Consider the following 17,695-nt stretch of genomic DNA (forward strand, 5'->3'; position numbering starts at 1 on the left):
AAGGATTGCTACTAGTATATCATCTTCTTCCTGGGACACAAAAAATGGATTTCTTTCTAGCATCATGAGCTTTTGAAAAAAAATAACTTCTAGAAGATCATCACCAAGGTCTGGCCAAGAAACTTGGTCAAGATCTAGTTGAGGTTGTGTAGGAGAGTACAAAGTTAACTTCTTAGTGTTGGTACCATCTGATATTGTCATTTTTCCTAATCGACATGTAATGCATAGATCTGTAGTAGCCAACCAAGGTCTTCCTAAGATTAATGGATATCCTCCAAGGGTGCCTCTTGGTGATAGCACAACAAAGTCTAAAGGAAAATCTAGGGAATCCAAGGTTACAATAATATCCTCTATCATACCATCAAGTTTGACAGTTGAATTGTTTGCTAACTGGAGTATTGTAGGAGTATCCCTTAATCTAATAATACTGAGTCTTAACAAGATTTCTCTAGTCATGACATTAATTGATGCTCCTAAATCAATCAAAACATTCTGAATTTGGATGCCATATCCATATATATATATATATATATATATATGGTAACAATAGGACTTCCTTGATTATAATATTTAGGCATCGGGGCTTTGCTCAACATTAAATCATAAAGTTGTCCCAACACATGGATAGTAGGAGGATCCTTTTTGTTTCTAGTGGACTACTTGATAGATGCTTCCTTTAAAGTTTTATTATAAAGGGGAATCTCCTTAAGCACATCCAATAAGGGAATTTGTATAGTCATTTTCTTAAGCTGGTTTAGGAGATCAATTGCTACAGGGTTTGGTTTGGATGGAGCTGTAGGAATTAACCTTTGTGGAAATGGCAGGGTAGGTGCTTGAACAAATGGGGAAATGGGGACATCAACTGGTTGACTTTCTGGACCATTTTTAGTATCAGTAACCTTGGTTATAATAGGTCCTTTAGGTGCAGGCAACTTGGTTCTAGACTTGAGATGAATATCATTGACTTGTAGAGAATAAGCTTGCTGCTTATTGTTGGGATTTGATGCTAGCTAAGCAAGAAGTTGTGGTTGCTTATGTGGGCTAGCATTAGCTATAGGAGGCAGGGGCATTAGGGCTTGTTGTTGAGGTAATTGGCTTGGCCCCCACTGAGGTGGTTGCTGCCAATTCCCTTGATACAAAGGTTGTTGATTTAGGCCCCACTGAGGATACTGGTTGTTTTGTTGAGGCCATTGAGTATTTTGCTGGGGATACTAAGGTGGTTGATTGTAGGCTTGATTATATTGAGGTTTTTGGTTGGGCCAATTATTATTCCAATTCTACCCTTGTGGGACATAATTTGGGGGAATATTGCCTTGCCACTGATTATTATTATAACCAAAATTATTTAGAGGGTCTTGATGCATGCCTTGTATCTGAGCCCATGGTCACCTTTGAGCAACATGAATCACTTCTCCTATATCCTCATCAATTGCTTTAAACTCAGTGGGCATTGGTTGTGCATTTACTATTGCAATGGTCTTTCATGTGCAGTTCTTCTTTCTTTCTCTACAACAAGTGCAAAATCTAGTCAACATGGCATCAACTTCATCCTTTTTCCTTTAGGATTGTGTGGTGTCTAATTGAGTAGCAACATCATTAATGATATCTTGCTTGAAGTTAGACAACAGATTAGATAACTCCATCTTTGACACTCCTGACCCACCATTGGTCTTATGTGGTAGGCTCCTCAATCCTCTACCTTTCTTCATAGTAGCTCTTGAATAGTTCTGACATATCTCCTTTATGTCATTCCAAGTTTTTTGTGTAACATCTCCTCCAACCATTAGGTCCATGGCTTCCATTCTTTCTTCTTGCATGCCTCTCAAAAAAAGATGCTTTTTTAGATTCTTCATTTAGGTTATGCTGTGTATTTTGCTGCACACTAAACAAGAATATGGAAACATAGTCTTTCAAAGTTTCACCCTCCTTTTGTGACATTTTAAAAATTTCATCCCCCTTCATATCTTGACCTCTACAATATTCTTTATATTTTTGAAGAAACAAGTTACTCATTTTAGTCTAGTTTGCTACAACATTTACACCCAACCCCATGAACCATTGTAGAACAACATCCTTCAAAGTAGAGGGAAACAATTTCAACTTATGGGCATCAATTGTGTGGTCATAGATCCTATAAAGAATGTCAAACTCAAAGAGAAAGGTTTCAGGGTCTTCTGTAATAAGGCTATAAAATTTTGGAATTGCAACAACAGGTATGTTCTTCAAATTTTGGTTCCCTTGCTAAGGTGGGATAAGAAAAGGAAAGGTAGGCACAACCATTCTTGGAGGAAGAGGTGGTGCTTGATAGATAATAATGGCTAGTGGATTATCTTGATATTCAAGCTCATCAAAAAGTTCATTCAAGTGGAGTGATTCTTTAGATTCAACGTCATTGTCAGCAAATGGATTTTCAAAGGGTTCATCATCACCGTTCTCTCCTTGGGGTTCATCTAGTTTAGGTTGAAAATAATTGAATGGTTCTTCTTGATTATCATGAGGAAGGAATCTCCCTAAGTGGTCTCTTCTTCTATGCATAACATGCTTCTTTACTACTAAACTCTATCAATTAGAAAGACTAGTTTGAGTTAACACCATCCTCGACAATGACGCCAAAAATGCTTGGCCAAAGAAAGGGATCAAAATCCTACAACAATGGACTGCTTAACACAATATTGGACATCTCAAGTTTTTCTTACCCAACTCTTTTTGACTCATTTAATTTATCAACTAGGGACGTAAACTTGAAATCGTATTTGCAAAATATATGCTTCAAACTTATCTCAACTTAAGAACTAGTCTAGAAGGAAATTCAAATGCTTAAGCTACAAGAGATTTAAGCTAAAGATGAGAATCAAATATATTTTAACAAAGCATGAACATACATCTGAGAATTACTTCAACTGCCTATGCTGTAGGAACAGTCCATTAATTCTGTTATTAGTGGCTGCAGGAACAACAAAGTCTACCTTGGTTCTATTTACTGAATGTAAATCCTATGCTAATTAATTGGTTCACTTCTTGTGTGGGCCCTCATAGAGAATTTTTATTCATAACAATGATAAAACATATATACTGATGAACAATAAGATTGTATTCAATACTCAACAACTTCTTCTATTGAAAAATGACTAAATCTTAACACCCGTGGAACACAGACTTCTAGTTATTTAAGAACATGAACTAGGAAAAAATTCCTAGATTTAAGACTCATTAACTATTGAAGCAAATGATGGCATTGATTATTACAACAGGTGCATTAATTCTAGCACCAAAAAGAAAGGTAATCTAGGAGCTCACAAACCTTGAATTTCCTCTATTCAGGGTTGGTCTAATAATGTGAGTAACTATTTTGACTCCGGCTTGGTTGAGTTGACCTCACTTTTATATCTACAAAATATTAGAACTTCCAAAGAAATAAAATGCATCAAGACTTATTCAAAACATGCTATCTAAATTAGTTTACCCTATGTCACATTGCTGAAAGAAAACTACCCAACTTAGCTAAGGAAGAACTAGTATCATTCTCACTATTTTGTAATTGAATGACATATCTTTCCACAACATATTCATTTTGATCCTAAAAGGTAATTATGCACACATTTGTATAAAATCATCATAAACATCATGTTCTTGAACATCAAAGTCTTTAGAAAGTTTGCAAATTAAATTGAAAATGCAATGACAAAATAAAACATATTCTGGTCTCATCAGTCATCTCAAAGGGCACTTTGAAAATGGATCCTGGAAAGGTAGAGGCTATCCTAAATTGGCCAACACCTAAGATAGTAGGGGAAGTTAGGAGCTTCCATGGACTGACAACAGTCTATAGGAAATTTGTTAAGAATTTTAGCCATATTTGGGCACCTTTACTAGATATAATCAAAGCAGGTAAGAAGACAAAGTTTCAATGGAGTACAAAAGTAGATGAAGCTTTTGAGTATTTGAAGGGAAGAGTGTTAGAATTGGTAATCTTTCCTTGGTTGTATTTATTTATTAAATGGGATAAACCAAGGTATCCCTTATGTTGTTTGTCCTCTAGTCCACATGTGAGGACAAGTCTTTTTTGTAATTCCTTTATTAAGGAAAATAGTTTATTCCTCCTTAAGAGGATTATGACATTTGTTATGCACACACTTATGAATGTGGCAATCATTCACATGGGAGTTACAAATAACTACTTCTCTCACCTCTTTATAAGAGATGTTTCTCTCTCATTCTAAACACAATCATGATGTGGTTTATGTAATGAGCCCTATGGCTCCATATTATCTCTCTCTCTCTCTCTCTCTCTCTCTCTCTCTCTCTCTCTCTCTCTGAGGCATTTGCCTCATTCATATAATTGACAAGGGGTTTTCTTTGCTTTCCCCTTTCAAAATCCTTGTCTCCTCTTTTGTGTTGATCTTGGAAAGTTCTTATAAATTATGGTAATTATGTTCATCACAAACTCTCTTGGATTAAATTATAATTCTTTATTTTTAGTTCATTTAGATTTTATTATTTCTAACAAAGAGTACCACAATACCCAATCTTGGCACTACCTATCTTCAAAAAGTTTTCCACAGTAGAGATTGATGCTAGCAACCTTGCCATAGGTGCAATCCTCAGTCAAGAGGGAAGACCAGGGGCCTTTTTCTCTGAAAAACTCAATGATGCCAAGAAATAGTATAGTACCTATGACCCAAAACTATATACTATGGTTCAGGCTCTTAAGAAATAAAGGCACCACTTGCTTCCTAGGGAATTCATTGTCTATATAGAAAATCATGCACTAAGCTTCCTAAACAACCAAGACAATTTGAGTTGCAGGCATATAAAGTGGGTTGAGCAACTCCAAGCCTTCACATTCTCTATCAAGCACCGAGAAGGCATTAGAAACAAGGTAGCAAATGCTCTCAATAGGAGAGTCATTTTGGTTGAAGAAGTACAAGTGAAAAGCATGGGAATTGATGCCCTCAAACACCTATACAAAGATGATTTAGATTTTGGTGACATCCATAAGGTTTTCTCTACTTTATTTAATGCCTATAACAATACATATTTGGAATACTTATTGTAGAATGGCCTCTTGTTCAAAGGAGGACAACTTTGCATTCCAAGATGTTCCATGAGGGAAAATATAATTAGAGAGAATCATTGTGGCACATTAGGAGGTCACTTTGGGATTGAAAAGACAATAGAACTCCTAATGAGAAACTACCATCGACCTCAACTACCTATTGATGTCAGAAAGTTTGTTGAAACATGCACTATTTTGAAAAGATCCAAAGGAGTCAAACAAATCAAGGTCTTGACCAACCCTTACCAATTCCAACAAAGCCATGGGACAATGTGAGTATGGAATTTTATCTTGGGTCTTCCAAGAACTAAACAACATTTTGATAGCATTTTTGTCATTGTGGACAGATTTAGTAAAATGACTCATTTTGTTCCTTGCAAAAGCTCTAATGATGCTTCACATATTGCTAACCTATTTTTCAAGGAAGTGGTTAGGATTCATGGATTTCCAACATCCATTATCTCAGACTAAGATGTGAAATTCCAATGTCATTTTTGGAGGACCCTATGAAAAAAGTTGGGCACAAACCTATCTTTCAGTTCTACCTACCATCCACAAACAAATGGGCAGATTGAAGTAGTAAATAGATCTTTAGACAACCTTTTAAGGTGTCTAATCAAACAACATGGATAAACATGGGATGCTATCCTCCCTCAAGCATAATTTTTCCTTCAATAAATTAGTAAATAGGTCAACAGGGAAGATACCATTCCAAGTAAACTATGGACTTCATCTGAGAGGAGTGATGGAGTTGAGAGATTTACCAAATGACTTCAAAGTCAATGCACAAGGTGAAGAACTCTTGGCATGGATCAAGTAGATTTATTATCAAGTCAAAGACACTCTAAATTAGAATACTGCAAGGTATAAAAACAAGAAGAAAAGAAGAAAATACATGTTGCTTTCAAAGAAAGAGATCAAGTGTGAGTATATCTGAACAAAGAAAGGCTAACCTAGGGACATACCAAGTTGTAGATGAGAAAGATTGGATCCTATCCAAAATTATATAAATTTGGGGAAAAATGCATATGAAATCTCATTGACCCCAACTATTACAATTTCTCCTATTTTCAATGTTTGTGATCTCACCCCTTTCAAAGGTGATGTAGGAACTAATGATGTAATGCAAGATACTGATAATGTATAGGTAGAATGGTTCAAAGACTTACCACCTAGCCAACCATTATAGTTGGAGAAGATTTTGGATTCTAAGGTGGTCAAGAAAACAAGAAAGAAGACCTACACAGACTTCTTGATCAAATGGAAGGGTTTTCCCAATATAGATGCTACATGGATGAGTGAAGAATGTATTGTCAAACATGGCACTTCTGTTCAACAACTACTCTCAAGTGGGACTTGAGTTTTCAAAACAATGGAGTATGGTCGAGGAGCACCTATTCCTCTAGGGCATCCACTGCATCAAACTCCTCATGAGTTTTACTCAAGGGTATTCATGCCTAAGAGTCATTGGTAATGAGTAGAAGTAGCTTTCCAGTTTGAAATAAGCCTACTTGAAAGGCCTAGTCACCATTGGTGTTTTACAAACCATGGGTTTTGACTATGGTCATTGGGAACATCTGAGTCTAAGGATGGGTTAGGTGTGTTTCTAGGCTTCTTAACATGTCTTAGGTCACTAGGGCACTAGAGGAAGGTCCTAGTGTTGTCATAATGCACATTTTGCAAAGATTGCAAAAAGGTGCCCTTTACAACAAAAGTTCACAAATTTTGAATAATTGCCTCCCAATAGTCACAAACCTTTAAAATTAGTTGGGAGAGGTCTTCAAATATCCCTTTCATGTGGGTGGAAGACAAAGTATATAATTTTGCATTTGAAATCAATAAAACGTCTCATTTTTCCTTGTAATTGTGCCACAACACGTGTGTATGAATTGGTATAGATTGGCACGAGAAAAAAATTGTTTGAATGAGGATCTAGTATGTTCTAGGATAATAATGCAATTGGTTTGAAGGATTGAAGTGATCAACATCAAAAGTTATCTAACATTCTTCCTCGGGTGCACCAAAACCCTTGTTTCATTGACAAGTTTGGCAAAAAATGCCCTAATTTGCTTTTCCACTATGGAAATTTCATGCCACTCAAGAAATTCAAGTTAGGAGAGTGTACAATAGGATTCCAAAAGGATGGGATATGGGGATTAAGTTTCCTAATTTTGCAACCCAGCCCTAGGCCAAACATCTCTATGTGTTTGGTTTAGGACAACAGGCATTGAAGTGTCAGAGAGACTTTCAGGATGGATAAAATCTATCTGATGGTAGATCATGATCTCTCATAGATCCTTCATAGTTTCTTAGTTGGTGTCTAAGCATAATCAATAGCCTAGTTTGTACTTCCTTCACAAACCCAATCAATTAGGCCTAATAGCACTAATTGTTGCATTTTTGGTTTGGTGGTCATTTGATCATTTGGGAGTTCAAAACCTTGAATTATGAAGCATATTCCAAAAGGGTGTCTAAATATCAACTTTTGTTTCCAAGTCTTTGGAGTAATTTCAAACCAAGCCCTCATTTCCTCTTTGGTAGGGCTAACTAGGGCTATTAGGCCTAAAAGCCAGTTTTTCTATTTGGGCCATTAGGCATAAGTTGGGCTATCTTAATCCATCAATTTGAGTTTTTTAGATGTTTAGGAACCTTTCCATTCCCCTTTGAACATATAGGTTCCCTTTTTGAGAAAATTCCTAGTATTAGTGGTGTTTTGCTGAGAGGCCTAGTTGTGCTTTTTTGAGTGCCTAGTTTATGATTTTGTGCATGTTCATACAAAGGTGTAGAGCCCTCTTTTGGTCCTATTTTGAGGTATTGAAGAAGCCATAAGGCCACACTGCAACCTAATTTCCTACATAAGGGAGAGCTCTACATCACCAACTAGTGCTAGTTGCATGATACTAGAACACATTCAGAGGCCACTTGTGCCACCCTAGAGAAGGTAATACAGATTTCCCAATTTGACTTATAGTCCTACCCTGATCAAGCACCTCCATGTACATCGGTAGAAACTTCCAACTCCACCTTCATTTGTGACACTATGTTTTATGGGCAAGATGAGTGAGAAGATGAGGAGCCTATACTCCAAGGATTCTTTGATGACCTTGTCACCACCTACGAGGCCAATTCTTTTACAAATTCATGACCTCCTTACAATACAAGGAGCCGATTCAACAAAGGCCCTTAAAAAAAATTAGTTCCACCTAAGACTACTTCCATACCACAAAAATCTCATGCCAATGTGAATCCACCTCTACCAGCAAGACCAACCCAATCACTGCATTGCTTTATGATGAAAGGATCATGGTCCTCTAGAGTAAATTTTTTACCTTAAATTCTACTTAGTTGTCCCAAGCAGTGGAAGGCCCTTTTGCAATAACTTGATCTTCTCGAAAGATGACCTATTGTTACTAAGAGCATGACTTTCAATGATGCCAATGCAACCATCTTTCGAGGTAATACCGAGGACTCTCTCTTCCTACTCTATTTGAGAATTTAGCATAAAAATTTACACAATTGTTTGGTAGACTTTGGAGCTTCAAGTAATTTCATGCCCCTATCTATATGTGAGAAGCTTGGATTGATCCATTTGCCATCCAAAGGTGATGTTTCAAAATTCAAGAAAAGCTATCGTGAAAATGGTGAGCAAGCTAAAAAATGTTCAGATCCAACTTCTCTAGGAACCTCAAGTGTCTAGCATCACCAAAATCCAAGTGGTAGACATCCCCTAAACCTACAAGATACTATTAATTCATAACTATTCAAAGGCCCTAAATGGCTATATTTCTATAGACTTTTCCTACTTATGGCTTCTCTTAAGTGGTGAAGCCAATCAAATCAACGTTGATAGGGAACCAGAGATAAGGCTAACTCTCAATGATTATGGTCAAGTGAGCAAGGTTGTCTATGCTCAATAAGAGCCTAGCTTATATTAGGCTATGGAACCTTTAGCCTTGGTTTTTGTTCCAGGGAGGATAGTTGGTGATGAGGATTCTGTTATCACACAAAGAATTCATGACCTCATTGCATGATTGGAACATGTCACTGTTCAAGGTGAGTGCACATCCATGACAAGCCTTTTGTCTAACTTATGATGCCAGGTCCATTGTGAAGGGTATTTTGAGTTGAAGTGTGAATCTTGCATAAATGTAGCCACCACTTGCCTTTCCAATATCTAGCAAGGAAGGAAGCAACAAGAAATTCCTATCTTGGATAGCCCTCTGATGATCATATCTGAAGGGTTAACAATTGATGGACCCTTATTGGTGTCACCTTTGGAGGAAATTCCCATTCCATGTCTCCCATCATGGAGAACATATGAGAACCTCCTTCACCACTAGAAATACCCCTTGCCTCGCCCTATAGGCCTCCACATGAAGAAATTGGACTGTGGACCCTAAAGTTTGATGGATTTTGAGCCAAGGGTGGAGTTGGCATAGGCATAGAATTAATTGACCTGTGAGGATAATATTTCCTTGTATCTTATCGATTGCAATTTGAATGCACAAATAACATGGTTGATGATGAAGCTTTGGTACTAGGGCTTCTCTTTTCCTTACGAAAGAAAGTCACCTACCTCCAGGCTTTGGGAGACTTTGAGCTTATTTTTGTATCACATAATCTAATTAGTGTAAAAGGAATACTAATACTAACAAAAGAATTCACAATAACCAAATAAGTAAACACTTATAATAGGAACAAAGAAGACACCATGGAGCAAAGTAGACCAAAAATGGTAAGTTCCTCAAGTGTTTCCTAGGATGACAAAGCTATGTCCTTGATGGATAGGGATGTATGCTCACGTTGTGCTCAAGCTTCCAAAAGATGAGGGTTTTATCAAGTGTGTGTATTGGTGAGGGTTTTATCAATGGAGGTATGGATGGATTTCACCATTATGATAGTGTAAAATGGCTATGATGGAGTAGTTAGTGGAGCATTATAAGTTTTCATGAAAATTGGATGATATTTGTGGAAGGAAAGGGTTTCATCTATAGGCTAAGGAGTAGAGGGATGAATGGCCAAGATGCAAGGATTGGAAAAAGCTTATGGAGGGCTAGGATGTCCTAAAAGGAAGAACATGGATTGTGCTAGTTTAGAGCCAATTAGGAGGTGACACATGTCACAGGGTGATTGGATGGAGGAAAGGGAAAGATGAATAGTAAAAAATTGAGGCTCAAGAGATAAGGGTTTCATAAATTTTCATAAATACTTTGTAAGAGATTTGAATGCTTGTGTAAGAGCCATAAATGCTTGAGGGTGAGGGTGAGGATGAGATTGTTGACTTTGGTTTGGGTTAGAAAGTCTTAACCCTTTCTTAAAGTTGTGCACATGTTTAGGAGGGGGATTGGGCTTAGCATAGAAAGGGTGTTAGGGGGCAAGTGACTTAGATTTGATGGGATGGGTTAGTTAGGTGGCTAAGTAAGGTTAGTATGGGTGAATGTGTTGGATTAGGGATAAAGGTAGGTTTCAGGGATGTTTTAGAGGTTTAGATATTTTATTAAATGATTTATTTGATAAAATAGGGATATGGGATTAAATTAAATATATTTGAGAATTTATTTAATTAATAAAGGAATAGGGATTTAATTGATAAGTGAATTTTGGGTTATCATTTGATTTTATCAATTGGATTATAATTAATTAAATTAATTAATTAACTAAGGGATGCCAATTAATTGATTAAATAATAAATATTTAATCAATAATGTCCTTGGAGATGACTAAATATGATTACCTAGAGATGCAATCAAATTTACATGTCTAAATTTTGCCCCTCTTTAACATAGTATTGAAAATAACACTATTTCAAAGAAGTTCAGATATAAACAATGTGAAGAAGACTTTTTGAAGCAACATGGTTGCCCTAGTTTTGAGTGGAAGATGAGAGAGTGGAATGGGTGATGCCCCCTCAAGAAGGAAGTGGGGAAAGAAAGCAAGGCTCGATGACTTCTTGAAAAGTTGTAGCTAGCCATGGGGAGTAGTTGGGCATAGAAGGATAAAAAGTGGTGGAAAAAGGGGGATAAAAGGAAAGATAAATAAGGTTGGGGGACAAGGAGGGTGTGGGAGGAAGTAGAGAAGAAGATAGAGCACCCTAGGGGGGCTTATAAGGGGCCTGAGGGTGGCTAGGTAGGGTTATTTGCTTTCATATGGACGAGGAGATATTGCTGTTAGGAGCTTTGATTTGGATGAGATGATGGCTACGCAGGGAAGATCAAAGCATCAGGAAGATGTGGTATAATGAGTACAAGTACGATGGATTCTAGATCGTTCAATAGGGTCAAAAACTACTCTTACATTTTTTATATTTTTAGTAGTTATAGCATTCCTATGAAGTAAAAAATGCACTCCTATAGACACAAGTTCAGTGGGATTACGAGAGGGATTGGTGGAACCGCGATTCCACAAAAATAACTAGGGGGAAGGGTTAAAATAGGCTTAGGAAAAAGATTTTACAGGATCACGAATTTTGGTAAGGATTTTTGTTGGGATTGCGGTTAGGGTAGTGGGAATGCGATCCTACTAGAAAAAACACAAATTTAGCTATGGGAATGTGATCTTGTAGTAGGGGTCAGGTCAATGTGGTAACGAGATAGGGTTTGATTGGGAGAGGAAGTTGCAAGCATGATCTTGCTAGATCGCTAGATTTAGCCCACACAGGAATGTGGGTTAGGCTAGTTGAGGGGTCAAAAGTCAAAGAGAGATCTTATGAGAACATTGGTTTGCAGGATCGCAAGTTTGCGAGCATTCAGAGGAGCACAATGGTGGGGATGTAGGAAAAAAAGGGGAAAAAGGGGAAATGTGCAGATAAAACAGGGGTTTGAGAGGGGAATGGGTGTTTAAGTTAGGGGAAACAAATTATGAAAAGGAATACTAATGTGTCCATGGTTTTTTGTGTGTAGTGGTCTTTGGATGCTTTGATGTCACATGAGAAATGGGTGATCATACTATGAACTGGAGAGTAGCTAATGCTAATAGATTGGGCAAGGATTGAGGGCATCGACCTTAGATATCTAGCGAGGTTGTCTCGCACATGCACTTATATGGCGATGGTGACAACATTGTATGAGCCATGACACATTCCACCTGCTTGCAAGGGAGATGACTCTAACATTGGAGGATGTGTAAAAGATATTTAGATTACTAGTATGGGGGATGCCAATGATGGTGACAAGAGAGATGACTACAGAGGTAGTGGTATAGTGGCTAGTAGGGTCAGGTGTTACATTTCAGATATAGAGAGCACAGTTTGCACTAGATGAGCACTTGGATCGAGTAGCCGTGGAGAGACAGATCTATTTCTATGTGTGTGGGTTAGTATTGAGTACATTGGCCAAGATGCAGATGGGACAAGAGTTACCTTGGTGCTGATGTTGGTGACTATGTGGATAGTGGATGCAGGAGTCCCAATGGCTTGGGGGTCTTTGATGCTAGTGGAGTTATATCGTGATTTGCACCAGATTGTATATCAAGGGGCTAAATGATAGGGGAGGAGCATAGGGTTCCCCACATTATTATAGGTTTGGGCATGGGAGCATATCGTAGCATTCAAGTCGATCAAACAGAGGGATAGGAAAGCATATGAGCTATTGGCATATAGCTGGGGGGACCCTTTGACCTACCATAAAACATAGGATGTTGACTACTAGCAAGTCCAAATTGATGAGATCAGGGCAGTGGTATGTAGACCATATATTGGTTTGGGGTCATGGGCTAAGGAGGGACAATATTTTCCTTATACCATATCACCATGTTTTATTTTTGGATAGTGGGAGTATATAGCAAAGCAATATCAGTTGGACAAGGCCTTGCAATGATTTGGATGGGTGCAGGTGGCTCTAGGGGAGCTAAATTGGTACAAGTGAGTTACTTGTGAGCCAATGTCTATGTATGGGCTAGCACTATGGAGAGATGGGTTACTTTAGGCCTAGCGAGAGTTAGCACCATAGCAATGGGACTAGTTTGGCAGAGTGGCAGATGCGGGCTCCACACAAGAGTATCGAGACTAGTTCCACTGGCCAAGGCTAGTAGGTCGAGTACAGGTTACTAGGGTTGTGATGGTAGCAAGGGAGATAGCCTGAGCAACCATACAGAGCAGATATGTAGTGAGAGGGCTACAATAGTAGGCAAAGGCTATAACATAGGAGGAGGGGCTGGTTAGGTAAAGGTATAGGAGAGAGGAGAGGTAGGAGGAGAGGCCGACAATGGAGAGAGTATAAGGGCCAAAGGAGGCATAGAGGCCATAGGGGCTTGTAGGTAGAGGAGATGGGAGTGGAGGAGGGGGCTCATCTACAAGGGAGGAAATGATGGATTGGCAAGTTGATATGCACCACTCTAGTCGACACATGAGGTAGTTAGCCAGCTACTATGAGATACCTAGCAGGAGAGGGATTAGCTCCAAAGAGAGTGTGATTAGGAAATATAGGAGCGAGATATGGTGAGGGGGCAGGCCAAGAGGGCAGAGATAGAGGTGGGAACATTGTGGGTGGAGGTTGGGCAGGTGGAGGGGAGGTTAGATGTGGTGAGCCTGGAGAAGAAAGTTGTACAGGCGAGGTTGGATGCCATGCAATAGGAGTGAGATAGACTAGTGGTGGAGATGGTGACTCTAAGAGCACATGTGGCAGTCGGTGGAGGGATGGAGGAGCTGAAGAGGTTGTTGGGAGAGGTGGAGGATTTGAGGGAGAGGGTTGGATTTTACTAGGGGAGGTACCATGCAGCAGTTCTAACATACCAAATAGAGCATTATAGATGGCCGACATGGTTAGGGATAGTTGGGACCCACACAGGCATGCAAGGAGGGGGGGAGAGTGGATGGAGCATTGGGGGCTTATAGAGGACAAGTGGGTCTTAGTATATAGGGCAGAGCCACAAGATAGGGAAGAGCCATAGATAGGACATGGGGATGAGTGGGAGGAGGGATGAGGCAGAGAGCTCAGGGATAGGAGGAGGATAGATGGGGATGCCACCACCAGTAGTGCCAGGGGTAGAGAGGGACACCTATGAGTCCCATGATGAGGAGACAATGGATGAGGGATTTTTGTAGGGGGTGATTTATTTATTTATTCTTTGTGGATGAGAGATATAGATATAGAGTAGATCATTCTTTGGGGTGGGATAAGGATGTATGGACTTATGATGTTATGATTATGTTGATAATGTGGATGTTTATATACAATTAGATATAGAGGAGAGACTAATGTGTTTTTATGCAGGATGTGATGTGTGATGGGAGATATGATATTTTGCTGACAGTTTGTAGTGCAGGATATGGTGTTGTGATGATGAGGTTTGGTTTGATAGTGCTGATATATTTGTGATGCAGGATATGATGTGGTTTAATGATGAGATTTGTTTTGATAGTGCAAGATATGATGTTATTTGATGATGTGATTTGTTGTGATAGTGCAGGATATGATGTTATTTGATGATGTGAATTGTTTTGATAGTGCAGGATATGATGTTATTTGATGATGTGATTTGTTTTGATAGTACATATGAAAACTTATGATGATGAGTATGTTAAAAGGCAATGTTAAACTATGGTAAAAAGATGATAAAATGAACATAAGCTAGGACAATGACTTATGAACTAAATGAACACAAACTAATATAAAATGAATGTGAGGTTTATGATGATGGCACATAATTAAAAAAGAACACAAACAAAGATAAAATGAATGTGAGTTTTATGATGATGGCACATAATTAAAAATGAACATAAACAAAGATAAAATGAATGTGAGTTTTATGATGATGGCATAGAATTAAAAATGAACACAAACTAAGATAAAATGAACGTGAGTTTTATGATGATGGCATAGAATGAAAAATGAACACAAACTAAGATAAAAATGAATGTGAGTCTTATGATGATGGAACACAATTAAAAATGAACACAAACTAAGATAAAATGGGGTAAATGAACTCAAAGCTATGATGAGAGCATATTATAAGGGGACTAAAGATTATGATGATAAAACATGAGAAATATATCTAACATGTGATGAAAGGACTGGACCTATGATGGGGAAATATGATAAGATAAAGCCAAATTATAATAAGAGTAAATGAACTCAATCTATGATAATAAAATAGGATAAATAAATTAAACACTAGGATGTGAGGAGATAACAAATATATATAAGCAATGATGGTAAAAAATAAGATACAGGAAAATTTATGATGGTGGGAAAGGATAAACAAAACTCAATCAAGGATAACGATCTATAATAATGAATGAACTTTAAAAAATAATAGATACTGAATCTTAAGAATATGATGTTGGAAAATGATTAACCAAAAAAATCATAGTCAAGATGGTAGGAAGTAGGATAGGTAATCTTAGAGCTAGGATAGTGAACTATGATAAAGAATGTAATATGATGGTGAAACCTTAGCTTAGGGATTAAAATGTTGTAAGAGTATGATAATGAAGATAGCTCAATGTTAGATTCTAATGATGGCAATGGCTTGGGGTTATGAGATGATAAGGTAGGAATGATGAGGGGTTATGATATGAAAGGTAAGTAGGGTGATGGGAAAACATATGTGGGGGATAGGGGAATGTGCAACATATCACTGATCGGTGATGACTTTGGTAAAGGGATAGGAACAATATGCACAACTTTAAACAAGACATGTGTAGAAGACTTAAGGGGATGGGAATGAGTAGGAGATCAAGATGACAGGGAAAGGTTAGGCCATGGGGGATAAGAGTTGCAAGGGAGCAGGGGTGGAGAGGGTAGAAGGCTAAGAGAATGTGTAGGAGGGGGAGAGTATGGATGTGCATGGGGGTGATATGAACATGTGATTCTTTGTATGGGGGAAAATAGTGAGAGTGACGAGGTATGCTGGAAGCTTGAGAGCGGGGTACTTCATAAAGAAGTACCACCATGAAGTGTGAGAACTTCATTTGATATAGGAATAAATGGGATCTGCCAAGGTTACTAAGAACATCAAGGCCTTTTCCCTAATATTACATAGGATTGACTCAAACAAGCATGCAAGGATTGCCCCAACATCACACATGAGTTCTAGAAAAATCAACATGGAAACAATGCTGGGTGATCCACAAGCAAACAATATTTCCCAACTACATCATGTGATAAAAAATGAAAACATGTTTGGAATATGCAAGGGTGATATCTGACTAACTGATAAGTAGAAAAAGACCATGGTCAAATCCATGCTTTTGAGTTACCCTATTCAAAGCACACCATGATATGGAAGACCATGGCGACCATGAGGAGGGAACAACTAAATCACCTGGAAATGACCTACCAAAATATAAAAGAAAAAGCCAAAAATAGAAGAAAGAACAAAATCTAGAATAAAGTAACCTTTTTCCAAAGAGATCAGGAGAATCAAATATTGAGGGGCCAACATTTGGGACAAGGACGGAAGCATGTTATAAGGATTTAGCGATAGTATGGTTAGGATGGTGACAAAAATTGGCAATGATACTTTCCTACAGATGACTTGGCCAAGGATGCAGGGTCTCAATATAAGACTTGAAAATGTACAGGCATGACTATACAATGGGTGACTCAGGAACATATGATAGAATACAGTAGTGGGTATGTGTATGAAGGGAGAAATCTTAGGAGGGGGAGATAGCATTATTGTAATACAATTATTGTTACATGGGTATGGTACATAAAGGACTATCATTTGTACAAGGATATGACACTTAGGGTACTACTGTTGTTACAAGGATATGATACATAGGGTACTAATATTGTTACAAGGATATGATACATAGGATACTACTGTTGTTACAAGGATAGGATAGATATATGAATTACATAAATAATACAAGATCTAGGTAGGGTGTTAAATTGATGGATGTTGAAAGGTGATGTCATGAGGCATGTGGGAGTGTGAATAATGAAACTATGAGGAACACTTTGGAAAAAATGGGGAGATAGGTGATGAGGTGTGAAGGGGTGATGGGGGAGATGTATGTCATGGATAGATAATAAAAAGGCTAAGTACACTTGGCACCTAATTGCTAAGTTTTTACTAGGGTACCTATCCAAGGCACTTGAATTACCAAGTTTTCACCATTGGATGCTTATTTTTCTTGATTTTTTTTTCTTAAATGGAGGTAGGATACACTAAGGATTTTTAGGTGTAGAATTTCTTGAGGTGAATGATGTTGGTGGGATCATTCAAGATTTTACCTTCAAGTGTGGATAACTAATAGGCCCTTGAGCCAAAAGATGTTGTGACCACATAAGGATTGAGCCAGGTGGGCTTGAACTTGCCTTTCTTTTCTCTGTCAACTTGTACCTTTAATTTTCTTTGAGGATCATGTCTCCCTCTTGAAATTGGTGCAGATGGACCTTTCTATTGAAGTTGTGCTTGAGGTGATTCTGGTAGACCATGAGGTGGTCATAAGCCTATTGCCTCTTTTCATCAATTAAATCCTATTGGGTAAGCCGAGCCACTCTATAGTCTTCATCTGATATCTAGCCCCACAAAGAAATGTGTAAGGATGGGTGTTCAACCTTAATAGGTAATACTGCTTCAGAACTATAAACAAGGGAGTATGCGGTTATGCCCATGGATATACAGAATGAGGTGTGGTAGGCCCACAGGGTAGGGTTAATTTGTAAATGCCAATCATGACCGAAGTCATTA

Source organism: Cupressus sempervirens, chromosome 9 (assembly GCF_028749045.1).
Source record: "Cupressus sempervirens isolate cs-2001-9-10 chromosome 9, ASM2874904v1, whole genome shotgun sequence".
NCBI classification, from domain to species: Eukaryota; Viridiplantae; Streptophyta; class Pinopsida; order Cupressales; family Cupressaceae; genus Cupressus; species Cupressus sempervirens.